A 20238-nucleotide genomic window follows, 5' to 3' on the forward strand; every position below is an offset into this window, starting at 1 on the left:
AATAAACATTGAAAAAAAAAATTAAAAAAAAAAAAAAAAAAGAAAGGTGGCTTCCAAAAGATTGGCAAGAGGGTTCATCTTGCTACAGAACTCAGGCTATCAGCTACCCTGAGAAACCTAGAGAGAGAGCCCACGGGCAAAGCCCTTAATAAAACTCTTCCTTAGAAGCCAAGTCTCTAACCTCAAAGCAACCTGGATGACTTCAGGATCTGCTGACTCTTGACTTTTTCCTACAACATTACATAAGGTCTCTGCAAGACATTAAGTGCAAGACATTAATTGTCCCATGCACACTTCCCAACTTAATCTGCTGGTAAATGACAAGTGATTTTCGAGAAGCTCCTCTTTGATTCTCAGTTTGCGGGACAGAAATGCAAAAGAGATGGCTGGAAGGTGCTGGGGAGACCCAGTTGAGTCCCTCAGGAAACCAAGTTCAAGTCTCTCCGAGTGAGATTCAAATGAGCAGGCTTGTGTCCTGAGAAGTTGGGCCTGCGTTTCAGCCCCAGATCTGCCTCCAGGGACTTCAAACAAGTCCCTCCCTCTCTGAGCTTCAATAAGAGGACAGGACTAAATGACCTCTAAGGTCTCTGAAGTTTGCCTGTTATTATCATTACTATTGATACTCATGTGCTAACAGGCAAGACTCGTGTTATATTTGAAATGTGCTTACTTTTACATTTCTTGCTGTCCCTTCAAAATAAAATGAGTTATGTTAAAAGCAAAATCCTTATCCTTCATACAGTGAAGTATTTGTTACTAGAATAATAATATAATGTGTGAGACTTGCTTGAAATACTTGAGTCCCTCCCCCTAATCCCCATAAAAGAATATTTGATAAAATAAAATTGGCAAAATGTTGAGATTGTCAAAACTGGGTAAGGGGTAAATGGGAGTTTATTATAGGAGTCTCTCCACCTTCATGCATGCTTTCTTTAAATTTTTCACAGTAAAAAATTAAGAAATAAATAATAGAATAGAATATAAATATATTCAGTAGAATAGCCTCTCCCTGCCTTTAGATTAAAACTCCATGACTTTCCGCCTCACTCCTGAGTAACAGACCATTCTAGGGGATCTTTAAGTCACAGACGCAGTTTTAGTTCAGAAATGAGAATGTCTAGTCCGAGGTATAAATCAAGCCTTGACCAAGATTTAGGGCTGATCTGACACCTCTCAGTTCTGGGCATTTTAGGATGGAGACTCACTGGAGGAATGGGGGGAGGGCATGGCTGGCCGAGCTACATATGGTTTCTAGCCTCCCCATCCTGTACCCCTGCCCCAACCGTAAGACCCCTGTACCCCTTACCCAACAGGTAAGAGGGAGGAGGGAGAAGAGACAGGACAGGTCTTACTTGCACTTGCATAATAAGCAAACTAGCTTTAGGATCTCTGGGTCTCACCGACTTTCAAGGCTGTCTCTTTGTCTAGTGGGCAATTTTGAGGGCTCCAGAGCGGTGCTGACCGATAGCAATACAATGCAGGCCACATAGGCAAGCCACACATTCAACTTTCTAGTAGTCACATAGTAAAAAGTAAAAAGAAATAGGTGAAACTAATTTAAATAATATATTTTACTTTACCTGTCTAGCATGCAAACATGTGGCTAGTGGCTCCCATATTGGACAGCATAGTTGAGAGGTCTCTGGCCCTGGAGACCACTTGCCAGGTGACCTGATCATACATCCCATCTTGCCTGGAGAGTCCGGGTTTAAGTCCTGTTGTCCAGGCTTTATTCTCATTAAATTACTTGGTTATTAATGTCCCTGTTCACTCTCCCAAGTGTCCCTGTTTGGATAACAAATCATACCATATCATCACCCTGCCTGTACCTCCCTATCCTTGAGGGAGCTGAGGGCTCCTTCTCCTTCCTCATTTCTAGGTGCTCTACTTGAAGGGTCAGGCCTTTTTCCCCCTAGATCAAGGGTCAGCAAACTATAGCCCATAGAGCTGAGAATGAGTTTTAAATTTTAAAAGGTGTAAAAAATAAAGATTATGGGACATGGATAATATGCCTCTGGCAAAGCCTAACTTCCTACCTGATGTTTTACAAAACAAGTTTGCTGACCATTATTCTCTCTTTTCTGGAGCAAAAGGAGGCCAGACCCCAGTTTATCAAGCTTCTGCCACCGTTCCCTCTGGGATTGAGGTGGGGGGAGCAGATCCTTTACCTCTTACCTGGCTTGAAGCTAGGGGGTAGACCCATGCTTCCACTCCTCTTCCCTGAGAGTCAGTGGGGACTCAGCAAGAACATTCTGGAAGGAAATCTCATTACTCAGATCCCTTTCCACTCTCTCTACCCTAAGCCATTTCCTCTAAACATCTGCATAATATAATTTGGCATTTCACTTTGGGATTTCATTTCTGTTATATCTTAGTGTCTAGTCAAAATTTCCATTTTAAGCCTATATTACCATCACCACATCACCATCTTTCATAATGTGTGTCCTTGAATAGCCTGAGTTTGTTAGGGATAGGATCTCTTTTGTCTTATGTTTGAATCCCTCATAGCACTTAACACAATGCCTCACACAGCATACATCCACAATAAACACTGTTTGAATGAAAGAATTAATGATAATTAATTCATACGCTCAACACTTCAGCCCAACTAAACAACTCAAAATTCTCCGAAGACACTGACATTTTTTCCCTGTGTGCCTTTGCATATACTCCCTTCCCTTCTCATCCACCATCCTCCAAGATGCAGCTCAAAGAAAACAATAATATAATTTTATTAAAAATTAAAAATAGGGGCACCTGGGTGGCTCAGTCGGTTGAGTGTCTGACTTCAGGCTCAGGTCATGATCTTGGCGGTTTGTGAGTTCAAGTCCCACATCGGGCTCTGGTGCTGATGGCTCAGAGCCTGTAGACGGCTTTGGATTCTGTGTCCCCGCCCCCCCCCTCTCTCTGCCCCACCCCTGCTTGTGCTCCGTCTCTTTCTGTCTTTCAAAAATGAATAAACATAAAAAAAATTAAAAATAAAACTCTGATACCCTCAAATAGAAAATCATAGTCCCAGTAAAACCTTCCCACATCCACTCTAGAAGAATTTAGCATTTTTTTAATTAAAAAAAATTTTAATGTTTATTTATTTTTGAGACAGGAGACAGAGCATGAGTAGGGGAAGGGCAGAGAGTGAGGGAGACACAGAATCCAAAGCAGGCTCCAGGCTCTGACGTATCGGCATAGAGCTGGATGGATGCAGGGCTCGAACCCAGGAACCATGGGATCATGACCTGAGCCGAAGTCAGAAGAATTTAGCATTTTTAATCCATAGCCAGTAACACATTTCTTTCCTCTGGTACTTAAAACAGTGCACGTTGTCTGGAGGTATAATTGTCTCTCCCATATGTCTGGGCTGTGTATGTTCTAATCACCTAGAAAGTCTAAAATATGCTGATGCCTGGGCTCCATTCCAGACCAAGAGAAATCAGAATCTCCAGGTTGGGGTCTGGGCATAGGCATTTTCAAAATGCTCTTCCATAATTTCATATGCAGCCAGAGTTGAGAACCACTGTACAAAATGGTGAGCTACCACAAGGCAAATAACATAGCTTCTCTCTGCAACTCTAGTTATTAGCAAAGATTACTGTGGAATCAATAGTTGTCAAATGAATGAACTATGAACCGTAATAGAAATATAAAGAATAATTTACGTAAGGCTATTAGAAAATATTGTGAGATAAACAACTATATATTAATCTAATGACTTCTGGTTAATTGGACAGGTTTATTTAACCCCATCAAGCACATAAAATGACTAGAACCTCACGTCTAACTAAGCAGTTTTCCCAATTGTGGTAAACTTGGCCTTAAAAGAAATATAGATGGCCCTGCAAAAATACGGACATTAAGGCAGTTCATTAGCATGGTCTCTAACCGAGTCCAAAAGACAGACCTCCAAAGACCCCTCAGATAATGTAGATATATTTCAAGGTTGTTATCCTACAGCTGTCAAGCCCAGCCTCTCCTTGCCTTCTGCTGTGTAATTTATACTTGAGACTGGCATGAGAGTTTTTTATTAATGTTTGTCAAGCAACACTCTCTGCTCTCTTGTAATTACGCTGCCTGTTAGTAGCATTAACTACAAACATATCTCTTGGTTTTCACTTGTTAATTTGTGCCTCTCCTATATTTAGAGATAGCAATAGATGTAGTCATAAGATCAGAAAATTGCTGATGGTCAGGGGAGTTCATGAAGGTATGCATCCCTTTGCCTGTAATTAATCTGCAATGAACTAGTGTCACACAGTGGAAATATCACAAAAGAAGCTCTGGGTTTGAGTTGGTCCCTGTCACTTACCCTGCGTCCTTGGACACCTAAGCTCACCTCTTTATACTTTGCACCACCCCTCTCAAAAATGGAAGGTAATAATGAAATCTATTTCAAATGCCCAGCAGAGTTATTGTGTGGATAAAATAAGATGATAAACCATAAATACCTATGCTAATACCCTTGCTTCATTCATTCAGTTGCAAAGACTGCCTACACACCCAGGTACTAAAGGGATACAAATAATGATTCTTGTTACCATTGTTATTATAAGGACCATACTATTGATACTATTGAAATGAAGCCCTTCTGACATCTTGTGATGGTTAATTTTACAAATCAACTTGATGGGGCAGCAGGGTATTTAGATATTTGGTAAGACATTATTCGGGGTGTGTCAGCGAGGGTGTTTCAGGGTAAAATTGACATTTGAATTTCTAGACTGAGTAAAACAGATTTTGTCCTCGTTAAGGTGGGCGGGCCCCATCCAATCAGTTGAAGACCTGTAGAGAAGAAAAAGGCTGAATAAAAGGAAATTTCTTTCTGCTTGACCGCACTGGCTTTGGACATTGTTTTTTTTTTCCCCCTGCCTTCAGACTTACACTGAAGCAACAGCTCTTCCTGGGGCTGAAGCCCACCAGCTTCTGGACTGGAGCTTCACATCAGTTTTCTTGGGACTCCAGCTGCAGACCTTGAGACTTAATAGCTTCCATGATTGGGGAAGCCAGTTCCTTATAAGTCTGTGTGTGTATGTATATATAAATGTTATATATATATGTGTGTGTGTGTGTGTGTGTGTGTGTGTGTGTGTATTTTTTAAACATATAAACAAAACCAATAGAATGTGTGTGTGTGTGTGTGTGTGTGTGTGTAGGTACACTTACATCCTATTGGTTTTGTTTATACACACACACACACACACACACACATCATATTGGTTCTGTTCTTCTGAGGAACTCTGACTAAAACACGTCTATACGTCTATAGCAATATAAACACTTTTGGGAGAGGGGGGTGCTTCAAGGATAGTCTTTAACTAAAATTTCTTACACTGATAGAAATGTTTTCAGTGCATCCAATAGAAGTTGCTATGTGAGTCAGTGGTTATTGGAATCCACCGGCCAGCTTTAAAAACATCAATTCCTAGTCTTGTGACTGGCTCTTATGAATTAGTACCTTAAGGAGGCAGAGCCCAGGAATCTGGATTTGGTTTTTTTTTTTTTATTTTTTTTTTTAATGTTTTTATTTTATTTTGAGAGAGAGACAGAGTGTGAGAGGGGAAGGGGCAGAGAGAGAGGGAGACACAGAATCCGAAGCAGGTTTCAGGCTCTGAGCTGTCAGCGCAGAGCCTGACGTGGGGCTCGAACTCACGGACTGTGAGATCATGACCTGGGCCGAAGCCGGACGCTCAACCGACTGAGCCACCCAGGTGCCCCTTTTAATTATTTTTTTAAGCTTATCTATTTATTTTGAGGGAGAGAGCAAGCAGGATATGGGCAGAGAGAGAGAGGGGAGAAAGAGAATCCCAAGCAGGCTGCATACTTTCAGCCAGAGCCCGACACAGGGCTTGAACCCATGGACTGTGAGATCATGACCTGAGCCAAAATCTAGAGTGGGATACTCAACCGACGGAGCCACCCAGGTGCCCCAGGAATCTGGAAACAGTCTACCCAGTATTTCATCTGACTAACCACATTTGGGAACTTTCCACCTAAGTGGCTTGACTGACAGAACTCGAAACCAAGGATCTCCGCTGGTGTTTGAAATCCCATCACCTAAGGTTCGTACATGTGGTTTCTGTTTTGTCTCCTGCTAAATGCAGACAAGCTAGAAAGATAATATATAAGGCCTTTAGCCATAAATTTAGGGTATATTTATCCTGAATTCAGCTCTGATAATGTTCCTTCTGCATCCAAACACCTTCAAGGTCTCCCCATTGTCTACTTAATAAAATCCAATCTTCTTCCAATGGTATCCAAGTCCTCCCAAAATATGACCTCTGGATAACTGCAAGACCATTGTTCACCACAATCACCCACAAACACCTCACAGTCCAGCTACCACAGAGGCTGCATGGGTCCTGTTTTCACCTCCGCCTGGAGGGCACTGTTACTCCTGGCCACCATCCTCCAGATTTTAGGTCGAACAGCATGTTATTCTTACAACTTCTCTAATAACTCTCTTACAGACTGCTTTATACCTAGGCACCAGGGTACGTGCCTCGCCTCTTGACCGGGAACTTCTTGAAAACAGAGGTCTGCTCTCCATGTCTGAGTCCCCAGAGCTCTGAATTTGGCACACGGTGAGATTCACACATATTAATTGAGTTGATTCAGACTCTTTTCGTACACGGACACCAAAAGGGAAAAATGAGGAAGTTGGACATTTAGCTGCAAAATTTCAAATGCTACGGAAAGACAGCATACTGTGCAGGCCAGACAGCACAGTGTGTTGGCGGGAAGCAAAAGCTTCGCCGAGATGGATGTGGGTTCGAGTCGTACCTCTCCTACTTATTAGTGATGTGATGGGTCAAGCTACTTCACCTTTCAGTGTCTCAGTTTCTTCGTCTGTAAGTGAAGACAATGATGGTATTACCTGACAAGGGCTGTCGTGAGGTTTAAACATGCTGAGAGCTTGGCATGTCAACAGAAAGTACCGTATTCACATTAATAAACTGTACTTGTTATTGGGTCTTTCTTATTATTTTGCAACATTTGGGCAAGTGAGCACAGGCCTGGACAGTGGAAAATCCCTAATGTATAAGTAAGTAGAAAAGTGGAAGGGTCCTAAGGCTAGCTTATCTGGTGGGCCATGTCCATTTGTGAAGGGTATTTACCTCGGGGGCGGGAGGGGCAGGGAGGGGGAACAGCCAGAGCGTTATCGTCTTCTTCCATGAGTTGCCTCTCTTCTCTGATGGATTTCCTTAAGGAATATAGATCCACAGGAGATTTATGTGTGTGCTCTGTTTCCCAATACTTAACGCAACTTATTTGCCACCACTAAGCATTCATTCTTTTCCTGGAGGTCAATTCGCAAGGTGCCTGCTCCTGCCAAGGGCAAGATTGATAGAGCAGCAGCTGCTGACTTGATGGCTAATGTACATGAGGCCGGCCTCCTCTTTGTCTCTGGACTAGAAGGACAAATGGGCCAAACTCAATCCTTGGAATTGAAAAGTGATCTTAGATACCATTTTGTCCAATCCACTGTCTGGATATCTGACAAAGCTCAGGCCTAGATCAGAGAAAATAACTTAGAATACGGTACAGACCTGTGGTTGCCAAACGCCACTTGTCTGTGACAAAGACAACCTGTTCTGGATGAAATGAGAAAAGGGAGGCCAATGTTGCAAGGCTTTCATAAAAGTGAATGGGTTGGATATTTTTTAATGTTGATTTATTTTGAGGTGGGGGGGGTGGGGAATAAGCGTGCACACAAGCTGGAGAGAGGCAGAGAGAAAGGTAAAGAAAGAATTCCAGGCAGGCTTCATGCTGTCAGCACAGAGCCTGACACGGGGCTCAATCCCATGAACCGTGAGATCATGACCTGAACCGAAACCAAGATTCGGATGCTTAACCAACTGAGCCACCCAGGGGTCCCTGAATTGGATGGATTTTTGTAATCCAAAGTTAAATTCTTCATACTTTTATAATATTAAGATTACTTTTCTTCATAAGACCATGATGGTTAATGCCAACTTCTCTCTTTAATGACCTTACCTGGGTAAATAAATGTAGATAACTCTATGTCCTTCTCCACTGTTTTGTTGTTGTTCCTTCAGTCGGCTGTTTTACTGGTCTACAAATTCCCCAAGAGTTTGGTACTCTCTAATGTCAAGATTGAGAACAGGAGCTGTGGAATCAGAAAGGCCTGAAATGTTATCTTTGTTCTTCTTCCAAGTTGTATGACTTTGAAAAATTCATTTAACTTCTCCATGTCTCTAAAATGATAACAATAGCAATAATGCCTATTTTACCGGATCACTGTGCAATGACGAGATACCAGATGGCATGTGGTTAGCACTGGGCCTGGCACAAAGATGATGATAGTGGGTGGTTAAATAGGTTTTTCAGAAGTCAATCATGTAGATAGAATGTTTAAATGAAGAGCAGACTCATAAGGAACAAAAAAGCATTTAATTTCTCCATGTGAGATTATTCCTAGATGTAGCCTGTATGCTTTGAAAACTGCTGCTGTTGGATTCAGACAGAATGGACTTACATGCTACTAACCTGAGCCAGTTTCTGGTCTAATGATTTTATTTATTTTTTTATTTTATTTTTTCAACGTTTATTTATTTTTGGGACAGAGAGAGACAGAGCATGAACGGGGGAGGGGCAGAGAGAGAGGGAGACACAGAATCGGAAACAGGCTCCAGGCTCCGAGCCATCAGCCCAGAGCCTGACGCGGGGCTCGAACTCACGGACGGTGAGATCGTGACCTGGCTGAAGTCGGACGCTTAACCGACTGAGCCACCCAGGTGCCCCAAGGTCTAATGATTTTAAATAAGGCAATTAACTTCTCTGAGCGCCTGTTTCCTCGTACAGTAGAAGATAGTCTCCCATTATAGAACATCAACACAGTAGGCATTTTACACACATCCTTATGTAACATACACAGCAACCGCATAAAATAGATACAGTTGATTATTGCTATTTGTAGTAATGCTCTATAAAGCTGCGTGAACCCTGAGCCATTGCTCCTAGGGGAAACACAGGGTTAGGTTCCTATGAGCCTCTGGTCACCACAATTTAATCAATCAATCAATACCTACCTTGATTTATGTGTGTTTCTTTTTAAAGACACTCTATTTAATATATAGTTGATTCATTAACATTGAAATCATGGCCAACAGTACTAGAACACACTCCTGAATGAAACGTGTCTAACGTGTATTTTCTCACAGCCGTCTTCTGCTTAGGAATACCAGGTAATAGTTCAGCACTACACTTGGGGTTAAACCGTGGGAAACAGTGAGATCGCCAACAGAAGGCACAAAAATGTGAAATAAGTGGTGCTGAAAAGGTTTCACAAAGGATACCTGTGAATACAGGATACAGTAGGACAGCTAAAACAAGAAGGCAGAACAGTGCCTGTGGACCTCAGCTGGGAGTATGTGTGTCAGGCAACTCCTATTTTGTTGCTCTGTTCATGGTGCATGTCTGCTAATGAGCACAAAAGCACCACAAGTATTGAATCTGGGATTACAAATAAATTTTAGTGGGTAGCTGTATTTGCAAATAAAGAATCTGCCAAAGAAGAAGAAGAAGAAGAAGAAGAAGAAGAAGAAGAAGAAGAAGAATCACCTGTGCTATTCTGTTCACAGCTGAGGACTCTGATGCTCAAAGAACTTATTTTATAAAACTAGCTAATGGCGAAGTTGATTTGAAATGGGCACATGTTTTCAAAGAACATTCACACATTCTCCGTTATTAACCCCAGCATCTAGCGCTGCTTATATCCAAGTTACTCTACCTATGCAACAGGAGGGGTTTAAATAGCTACCTCACAGAAAGACGGTGAAGATCAAATTAGCTGATGCCCTTGGAGGTGCTTTGTAAACTGTAGAGCATTACACAAATGTGAGAGTTTCATAAGTAGATTCAATTAGAGTGAAGTTTCTCTATCCACTATTAAGGCTGACTATAATGAGCGCCCTCATTCTTCCACAGTTGAAAGAGACCAAGATGAGAACCAGGACCTTAAGAGGTCCAGGGCTGGATAGCCCTTATCCCAGCAAGCAATGTGAAGCTGATGATTCAAGCTAATTCAACAGAGCCTCAGTGGGATTGCTCTTCTGGGATTCGGAGAGCCAAAGAAGTGCTTACAGTATATTTTAGCTAAAAGATCAAAATGCAGGTTGAATGCACTAAAAAAAAGTGTTTCTGATGTCAAGTCCACTTATAGTCACTGTTATGAAAATCACCCAGACTGGCAAAAAAAAAAAAAAAAAATCAACAGGAACAGCATTAGTCAGCACTATTAGTCAGTGGCTATTGGCAAGTGGGAGTATTATCTCAAAAACAGTCCTGAAGGGGCGCCTGAGTAGCTCTGTCTGATTTCAGCTCAGGTCATGATTTCTCATGGTTTGTGGGTTCAAGCCCTGCACCGGGCTCTGCGCTGACAACTTGGAACCGTGTCTCCCTGTCTCTCTGCCCCTTCCCTGCTCACACTCTGTCTCTCACTCTCTCTCGTGTGCAAAAATAAATAACCATTTAAAACATCAAACACACACACACACACACACACACACACCAAAAATAATCCTGATCCTGATGCTGCTTTGCTGTGCTTGAATGAGGGAGGGGGCTTCGAGCCGACACTGTTAATCACAAAAGGGTATTAAATTAAAGTGAAACCATACTCATCCAAACAGTATCAGAAGAATTAACCCTCATATAAGGAAAACTTGGTAAAAAGGGAAAGGACTTGAACAGAATCATCCCCTTTAACTCACTAATTAACTCACTTCAAGAATGCTAATAAAATGATCAGAGAAAGGAAAAATTTGACACACAAAGATATTCATAGTGTAGTTATTTCCGATTTTTAGCTTTTATAAGTAATAGGAAAGTGGTTTAAAAATTATGACACATTCACACAATACTAAATATAATTAAAAATCATTTTAAGAATTTTATCAATATGCAAAAAAATATAGTGAGTATAAGTTTAAGTAAAGAAAAAAACCTAAAAGCAGGATACAAAAAGCGTGAGTCAACTGTGTTTATGTGTGCATTCCTAAAAATAAAACAAATAAAAAATTTAAAGGAAATATGCCAAATGTTAGCAATCATTGATTTTTTTTGTTTGTTTCTGAAATTATGAGTGGGGTTTTTATTCATTTTTTTTAATTTCCAAGGTTTCTACCATAAATATATGCCATTATTATTTTTAAGATGGGGGGGGCAACAGCATAATGAAAGTACAATCTAATTTGCTGTCATACTCCACACCAAAAGACTGCTTTGATGAACAGAAGCACAGATTAAACAAGATTTAGCCTGTTCATCTAACAGGTCACTGATCTGTAAAAATATCAGATGTTTTCAGATTTTTCAAATCATTTATTATTAAGCAACTAGTTGGAGTGTAGCCAACTTAATTAAACAAAGAACAGGAGATGGCCCCATCCCCAGAACAGTCCCTGGGGGGCAAGACTCTCCCTTCTTCACCTTTGTACTGCCAGAACCTCATGCCTGCAACAGAACAAGATCTCAATAAATATGTATTGAAAGAATGAAAGATTAGAAAATATGCTACCATAAAATCACAGTTCAGAAGCCATCCGTTTCATTCATTCGTGTACTCAAAGTTTTATTAAGCACTTATTGCATGTACATATGAGTAGGCATGAGCAGCCTTCAAGACCAGGCAATGACCTATGGCATTCCCAATACATAAACAAATAAAGAACTTCACATAATAAGAAAGTTATATGAATAAAATGCTAAGGAGGTTAACAAGACGGAAGAATTTCTCCATGTGGAAAATTATGAGAAGGCTTTTTAGGGGGCAGAGGATTTGAACAGAGTCTTGAAGGATGGATAGAATTTGGACATGAGTGTGGAAAGTGGGGAGAAGGCATCTCACTGAAGTAATGAGAAAAGCAAAGTTTTCAAGGCAAGAATTTATAAGGCTTAGGGAAAACAAGAAGTGCTTCGGTTTGGCTAGAGCATGGAGACCTGAGGGAGGTAATGGAGGGGACGCTGAAGCCATGGGACCTGGTTACGTAGAGAGGGATTTGAGTGTCAGGTTGAGATTTGCTTTCTCCCATAGATAAAGGAGAAAAATGGAGAGTCTTTGAGTAGTTGAGTGACCTGGGCAGAGAAATGCTTTAAGGGGACACTTGGGCGGCAATTCATAAAATGAATGGGAAAACGGGCAGGCAGAGCCTTAAATGGGGTAGAGCTCCCCCTGACAAAAACCTCCAGTGAACAGCTGGGAATATTCAACCAGCTAAGCAGCTGGAAACTCAGCTCTTAGTTCCCTCAATCATCAGAACTGCCCCCAGCTCTCTGCTGCTGGATTTCCTTTAAGATGAGATGCTAAGGACCAAGCTTTAAGAGTGATGCTTGAACCCTAGGCTCAACCACCAGCCCAATTCCTCCTCTGCGACAGAAGCGCTTGAATTGCTTTGCAAATATATGCAGATACATGCGAATAATATATCCATTAACATGTGCCCCAAGCCTCAAAGGGAAAGGTTTGCTTTGATCAAAGCTCATAATGGGATATATCCAAGGGGCAGAAAAACAATATCCTGCTCAACCCAAACAAGGGAAGGCTTAGGTTCTGAAACAGAATGCCTGGTCTTAGTAACTGCTATTCATTGAAATATTAGGGCATATGGCTTTCTCCTTCTACTTCTCTGTTTCCTGAGGCTGGAATTTCCGTAAAAGATCTCTCTGCTTCAGTTTAGCATGGCTGCAAGTACTGATGAAAACGTGTGTGTGTGTGTGTGTGTGTGTGTGTGTGTGTGTGTGTGTGCGCTGAATATGACCCTCTAACCTCCTTAAAGTATGGTCTACAGACCAGTAGCATCAACACCATCTGGAAGAATGCAGATTCCAGTGTATGTGTGCGTGTGTGTGTGTGTGTGTGTGTGTGTGTGTGTGTGCTGAATATGACCCTCTAACCTCCTTAAAGTATGGTCTACAGACCAGTAGCATCAACACCATCTGGAAGAAGCCAGATTCCAGTACTAGTGAGTCAGAATCTGCACTTCAACAAGATGCCAGGTGTGCATTATAATGTGAGGGGCACTGATCTAAATAACCTAAGTAACTACAATTATAAACTCTTAAAGGCCAGGACTCATTCTTATTTACCCTCATATCCCCCAGGCATGGTACATAATCAGTAATCAAAACAGGCCTCTCTTTCCTCTTCTGTAAAATGAGATAATAGCTATCTCAGGGGCTATCACATGGAGTGAACAGAATATTAAATGTAAGATGTTTGAGCACAATACCTGCCGTGCAGCCGGTGCCCAAAGTCCTAATTCCCTCCTCACTCCCATTCTCCGTTCCAAGCAATTGCTGAACTGTGTGCTAGTAGCTTAAGTTGAGCATTTTGTATTTTCGAAAACATCTATCTCATCTAATCCTCCTAATCAGAGAACAGGTGTTGCCAGCTGAGTTTCCCCAGCCAGAACACTGGGAACCAGACAGATTCAAGTTCTTGTGCAAAGACATAAGAGGGGCAGAGCTGGGATTTCAACCAGCCCGTGTCTAACCCCGCAGCCACCCCATCCATAATGTAGGGCAGATCACACACATACCCTGCTAAAAATTATTCTGCCACCTTCAGGGCAGATTCTAAACTTTTTTTTGCACGGCCTAGGAGGGGACGGTGTGATCTGAATGTACTACAGAAGGTGCCATTTGACGTGGGCATGGGTTGGCTGTGTCAGGTAAGACAGTGCTGCAAAAGACCCAGGGAGAGTTTCGTGACCTGCCTTCTGTCTGCTTCTCCAATCCCGGCTGCTTCCTTCCTATTGTTTCAGGTCATATTTGTCAGTTCAACGTCATCAGGACATTTCACATCTCCCTCGATGTACTATGGTCCCTTTTTCTGGAATGGGTTTTACTAACCCGCTGTGTCAGATAGCTTCTCTAGACGTACCTCCCACATTTCCCCTTGGGGCTGATCTGTCTGGGTAGTTCCCAGCTGGGTTTGGCAGGGGATGAAAGGGAAAGAGGGGAGTGAGGGCAGAGTATGTATTCCCCTGGGTTCTTCCCTACAAGGTGGATGAGAGCCAGTTGTGTCCCTCTAGGGAAGGCTCTCTTCCCTCAAGGAGGCCAGGGCTACAGGATTCTGGCAACTGAAGCCTCCTGTCATCACGGGGGTGCATGGGTGGTATCAGCTGAGCACCACATACCCACACTATGCCTTCTGGTTTCCTTATACCCTCACCTTTGTACGTAAACCCTCCTTCGGCGATCCCATTTTGCACATGCCTTTTGTTTCCTTTTAGGAGCCTGACTAAAACACTCTTCATCCAGCTAACTCCTATTCAAACTAAAGGACAATCCAAGGGCCATCATCTCTGATTCCATGATACCTTCTCTCACAGCAGTTGTGACACATACTATTAGTGTTCACGTTCTTGTCCTACTTCTTCAAGGACAAGGATGATTTTTTTTTTTTCTACTTTATGGGCTCAGTATCTAGAAAGCACTCTACAAATATGTGTTAAATAGATTAAGAGTGACTAGGTCGACTCTTCTTAAGTGAAACATTTCTACCTTATGAAAATGAAGAAAATCTTGGGGCGCCTGGGTGGCGCAGTCGGTTAAGCGTCCGACTTCAGCCAGGTCACGATCTCGCGGTCCGGGAGTTCGAGCCCCGCGTCGGGCTCTGGGCTGATGGCTCAGAGCCTGGAGCCTGTTTCCGATTCTGTGTCTCCCTCTCTCTCTGCCCCTCCCCCGTTCATGCTCTGTCTCTCTCTGTCCCAAAAATAAATAAAAAACGTTGAAAAAAAAATTAAAAAAAAAAAAAGAAAATGAAGAAAATCTCTAAGGATATCTATTTTTTTATATTCAAGGCATTGTTGTTCTATACTTAAGACTGCTCTTTTTTCGTGAATCACTTAATCTGGGACTAGTCCAGGCAAACTGAGCACATTTCCACCCTAATTATAATCTGTGCATGGCGGTGTGATGTCTAGGGACGGAGTGAAGTTCAGGAACTCTAAAATGGCTGGAAGGGATGGTGACATTTGGAATTCTTGGGTAGCCACCATAATCCCTGCCTCCTGAGATATATCCCCCTGTGTAATTCCCTACCTTTAGTGTAGCCTGGGCCTAGTAACTTGCCGCTCACAGACAGAATATAGCAATGTTGCTCTGGTGATCTGGTTCCTAAAGAGTGACTTACATCTTGCTGGCACTCACTCACTCCTTCTGGCTCTCTCTTTGCTCACTCTGATGAAGTCTGCTACCATATTTCTGAACTGCCCTATGGGGAGGCCCATGTGGTAAGGAAGTGAGGGCAGCCTCTTGCCAACAGCCAGAACTGAGCCCTCGGTCTCATTGCCTGCCAGGAACGGAATCCTGCCAATAACCACGGAGGGGCTCGAAAACGGATCCTGTCCCAGCCAAACCGTGGGATGACTGCAACCCTACCTAATATTGCAGCTTGAGCCAGAACCCAGAACCCAGAGAATCCAAGGAAGCTGCCCCAGTTTCCTGATCTACAGAGATCATGAGATATTCAATGTTGTTGCTTTAAGCCACTAATTGTGGGACGATTTGCTATGTAGTCAATAGGCAAACTACTCCAGGATTTTCTCCAACTGAATTATCAGTGGCACAGTTCTAGCTCTGGCCTGCCAGATCCCAGAGTAAGAATGGGAAAACCAGAGGGAAATAGAGGAAAAGATTGAATGCTTGTCGATTGCAATTGTTCTAACTTAGCCCAGAAATTCTGTTTCCATCCCCAAAGAAGAAATTCAATGACATCATTCTAATTGACCTGACTGCTTCCTGGTCTTTACGCATTTTTGTTTAAAAAGTGATTTGGCTTTGCAGCCTCTGGCCTGCCTCCCCCAGATGAATCGAATAACAATGGAAACTGAAACTGCCACTTACGGAGCATTAGGGATTGTCTGCAAAACAGCCAACAGCAATTCCTCCCATCCCTGTATGCATGCCCACTGGTCCCCCCAAGAGGTAGGGTCTACCTCCCCTTGAACCTAGTGTCTTGCTCTGACCAGCAGAACTGGCAGAAGCAGCATCATGACAGGGCTCAGGCTGGGCCTTAAGGGGCATAATGGTTTTTATTTTTGCATTCTTGAGAGCTCTGAGGTGTCATGCGAAGAAGTCTGATTACTCTGCTTGAGAGGGGAGAGGGAGGGCATGGACAGAAAGAATCTGCAGAAGGTGGGAGATTATAGTGAGAGGCAGAGAGAGAGAGAGTGAGTGAGCAAGCATAAGCCCACCCAGCCACCAGTGGTTCTAGCCACCCCAGCTGCAGCACCAGTCATGTTGAAGAAGCTACCTTGAATCCTCCAGTCCTGGATGAACTGGCCCACACAGAGCAACAAGACCCTTCCTTGACTGGGTCAAGGGCTTCCTTGACCCCCAAAAGCCCTTCCTTGACTGGAGAGTCACAAGCAAATAAATGGTTGTTTTTAGCCAACAGGTGTTAGAGTGATTTGGTATACAGCAATTGACAACCAAAACTCTGAGGAACTAAGATGCTGTCCAGCACCCGACTAGACTTTTCACCTATACCCCCCTATAGTCCTTACAACTCCAACTCCGTAGGATGGGTAAGTCCACTGCCCTGAGGATGAAGACACGGAGACCCAGAGAGACCAGTAATTTATGCGAGGTGGCTTATAATTTATACAAAGTCACGCAATCATCACTCCGGTTCTAGGGTGGCTGATGGAATCAGGTTCTTTGATTTAAGTTGGGCCTAATGCAGAGAAGGTGCACATACATACATGCTTCATGTTAAACAGGAGCTTTTATTTGTTGCCCCCGAGCATCCCTTAGCCTGGAGTGGGGCTGCAGGAAGCAGAAGAAGAGAAGTCACTCACAAGAGAATGTCCTTCAGAATCTCACTCCAGGGAAGCTGGAGTAGCAGGTGTCTGTGTAGGCTCAAAGGTGGTAGCAATAACAGTTATGAAGTGCTTAGCCCTTTCTATTGTATTCACTCATTCAACCTTTCCAATAATCCCATGAGTTAGGAACAATTATCAGCCCCACTTTATAGACGGCAAAACCAAGGAACGTATAGGTTAATTAACTTGCCCAAGGCGATGCTGCTAACTGGTAATCAGAGGGCTCCAGCCCAGCATCTGTGGGCTCTGCGTTTGTGGCAGCGACAAGACAACGCAGCTGGCTGAGTGTGCCTGGCCACCTGAGGCTGCCCACGGATAGGTTTTGGCTCTCCCCTTTCTGAGAGTTTATCTAAGGCTAGCTAAGGCTCTTACAGGCTCCACTGAACGTGACTAGTTGTTTCATTATACACTTGATCCCAATCCATCAAACACCCTTATTCAAAGGTCAAAGAACACTTTTGCCATTGTGACAAAATATTGAGATTGTAGGCCAAAAGCTTTCTGCTAACTTTCTACATAGTCCGCAGTAATAAAGCCCAGCATATGATAAGGCAGTACCTGGGTACAGCTGGAACATAGTGGGGGAGCAGAGTAGCAGTTTACAGGGCAGGAGAAGCAGGCATGTAGGGATTTCTAGGCCCTGGTAGGAAGGATAGATTTTTACTCAAGTATGAAGAGAGGATATCTGTGGCAGGAGGCCTATGTTCTCTTTTGTTTCCTGGGTACATAGCTGCATTACATTCCCCACCCTCCCTTGGAGTTAAATATAGCCATGAACCTGAGTTCTAGCCAATGGAAGGTAAGCAGAAGTGATGTGACTCATTTCTGAGTGTGGCCCATTTAAGCTGCCTATGCCCTCTCCTTCCCACTGGAACAAAGCCCCCAGAGCGCCTTTGAATAAGCAGATGCCCTCAGGGCTTCACCCATCTCCCTTTGGACCCCTTTATCATTTTCCTGCACGGCTCACTCCAGGTGTTCTTCCTATTCCAAATGCCAGCACCTGCATCTTCTCATCAGCGACCTGCCCACAGGGTGTCTAAAGCCCCTCCACCTGCACATGCAGATTGCCACAGTACCTGGGAAGGTATGTCTCCCCAGAGGCAGCCCTTAACCAATGAATGAGCTCCAATACTCCAGCTCTCTTCTCCTGATGGGATAACTCTGACGTGAGGTCTACACTGTCTTTAGATCTTGCCTTGTGGGATCAGGCTAAAGTTACCTCCTTGGGATTTTTGCTTGATATCACACCCTTGCTTGATAGCCTTCCCTTCCTGGTCCTTCCTTGATATCCTTCCCCATGTCTATATCAGTTCTTTCCCAGTTAAGCTTCCTACTAGATCACTTCCATATGAATCCCGGTTTCAGGGCCTACTTCCAGGAAATCCAATCTAGGGGATCTTTGAAACCTCGTGTGAACAAGGCTTGAATGACTCCTTAGAGCGGGGCTGTGCTGCTGTCCTATTCACTCCTTCAGGTTACAACTCTTGGTGTGAGCTGTTACATAGTTTTGGCTCCCTTTGCTATAGCAGCTAGCCTTCCCTAGCTGATACCCTATAAAAAGGTTTTAAGCAGAAGACTGACTTGACATCTTTTATACTTAAAAAATAATACATGGCTCACATTGGGAAGATAGATCAGAGGGTGGCAAGAAGCAAACGAAGAGGTTCCTGTAAAAGAGACAATCCACTGTGGCTTCTCAGACCTGGGTGCTGGTATTTGAGTGTAGACATTCCAGAACACGCTTTTGAGATGGAAATGAGATTGGATACTACTGGATTGGGTATGGGGATGGGAAAGAGAAGAAATCCAGAAGGTATTCTAAATTCTGGATTGGCGATTAAAAAGTCCACACAGGCGATGGACTCATCATCTCATTATCCAAGTACGATACTTATACAGCAAACCTGAAGTTGGTTCCACCGTAGCACTATGTTGGCCCACCTTACAAAATTTCTCTTCCTTTTCCAAAGTAAGGGGAAAAGGAAGCAATTGTGAATCAGGCATGAATCCATGACCGTGACCCCTCTCCTGGGTTTCCTTTCACCCGGGTTGACAAGCTCCCTCTTACCGAAACCATAGGCTGCAAATGCCACTTGAAGAAAGATTTGCCTGATGGGATATGGTTGAGGAGCCAAGGTTTACAAACAGGGTATGAACTAGGGCCCTTCCATTGTGAGAGAGCAGGTCTCACATCAGAATCTGTAAGGTGTGCAAGGATGACCAAGACAGGTCTCTGTTTCCAAGTAGGAAATGTCCCACTGAAAAGATGAGTCATAATCTATCCCACACCTCAAAGTTTAATATGCATATAAAGTTAAACATGCATTGTGGATAATATAAAAAGATAATCTGAAACTTGATTTCAGTGCCTCCCATCTCCTGCCCCATCGTGGGCATCACAAAGACCACTGTATATTCAAGGTCTTTATTCCTGGTCCACCTGTCCCCACTTGCCTTCTTCCTTCCCATCTGGCTACCCTCTTGGGGGCCTCCCATAGCAACCTGCCACTGAGGGCTTGCTCTGTTAAGCCTACCTTATTTTCTATATTTCTGATGCTTTGATGTGTGAGGTTTGATACTGCAGGGATTGTCTATCCTAGGGTTAGCTAATTCCTAGAGATAGCAAGCAATTTTCCTGGAGTGCACCTCTCAGATGCAAATGAACCAATCCAGATCCTGTACCCACCCCCCCCAAACTCTAACGCTCTAGGCCACTATCCATCTGCCTTAATCATCCCAGGGCCAAGTACCAAACAACTAGGGACGGCCCCTATGCCTCAGAGCCCACTGAAATTATTCAAATTAGCCAATACTAAACCTGTTTACCCTGCCGCATGTTCCTTCTTACAGAAGTCACAATAAAAGCTCTTGCCCATGGTTCCTCCCTCTCCCTCTGCCTCCTGACCAAGCCTGGGGCTTCCATATGGACCTGGTGAAGTGCTATGCTTCCTCCTCTTGCGATCTGTGAGTAATAAACCATGAATGACAGCCATCTCCTGATCTGGGGGCTTTACCATACCTAAATAATAATAAAAAAGTATATTTTTAAAACACATATCGCCAGCTCAGAGCCCTCTGTCCCATCCCAGGTCCCCCACACTATTCCTCAGCCTACAGGAGCCTGGTGTCTGAGATGCATACCCTGTCCTAGTCCCTTCTTGAGAATCTGTGATGAAAAGTTCAGTTCTCGGAGTCACAATGTCTAGGCAACCCAGGGAAGATTCTGTCACCTCAGTGTGCCACATCTACCTCTTCTTCGTATAGGGACAGTAAAAGTACCCGTTTTGAAAATTTGTTGTGAGCACTGAATGAGACAATGAATGTGAAGTGCTTAGAACAGTGTCTGGCATGGAAGAAGAACTCAGGAACTGTCAGTTATTGCTGTCATCACCAT

General features: G+C 43.4%; 1 protein-coding gene across 15 annotated transcripts in view; it reads right to left on the reverse strand.

Annotated features, from left to right (window-relative positions):
- DAB1 (DAB adaptor protein 1) overlaps window positions 1-20238 on the reverse strand; it is a 1153213-nt gene that overhangs the window by 956757 nt on the left and 176218 nt on the right. For 14 of the 15 annotated variants that reach the window (XM_040470386.1, XM_040470387.1, XM_040470390.1 and 11 more), the window contains exon 2: window positions 7990-8122. The exons of the other annotated variant lie outside the window; for it this stretch is intronic. The gene's annotated coding sequence lies outside the window, so the exon portion shown is untranslated. The remainder of the gene's footprint in view (window positions 1-7989; window positions 8123-20238) is intronic. 15 annotated transcript variants of the gene reach the window in all.

This window comes from Herpailurus yagouaroundi, unplaced genomic scaffold, assembly GCF_014898765.1.
Source record: "Herpailurus yagouaroundi ecotype Mexico unplaced genomic scaffold, PumYag 77, whole genome shotgun sequence".
NCBI classification, from domain to species: Eukaryota; Metazoa; Chordata; class Mammalia; order Carnivora; family Felidae; genus Herpailurus; species Herpailurus yagouaroundi.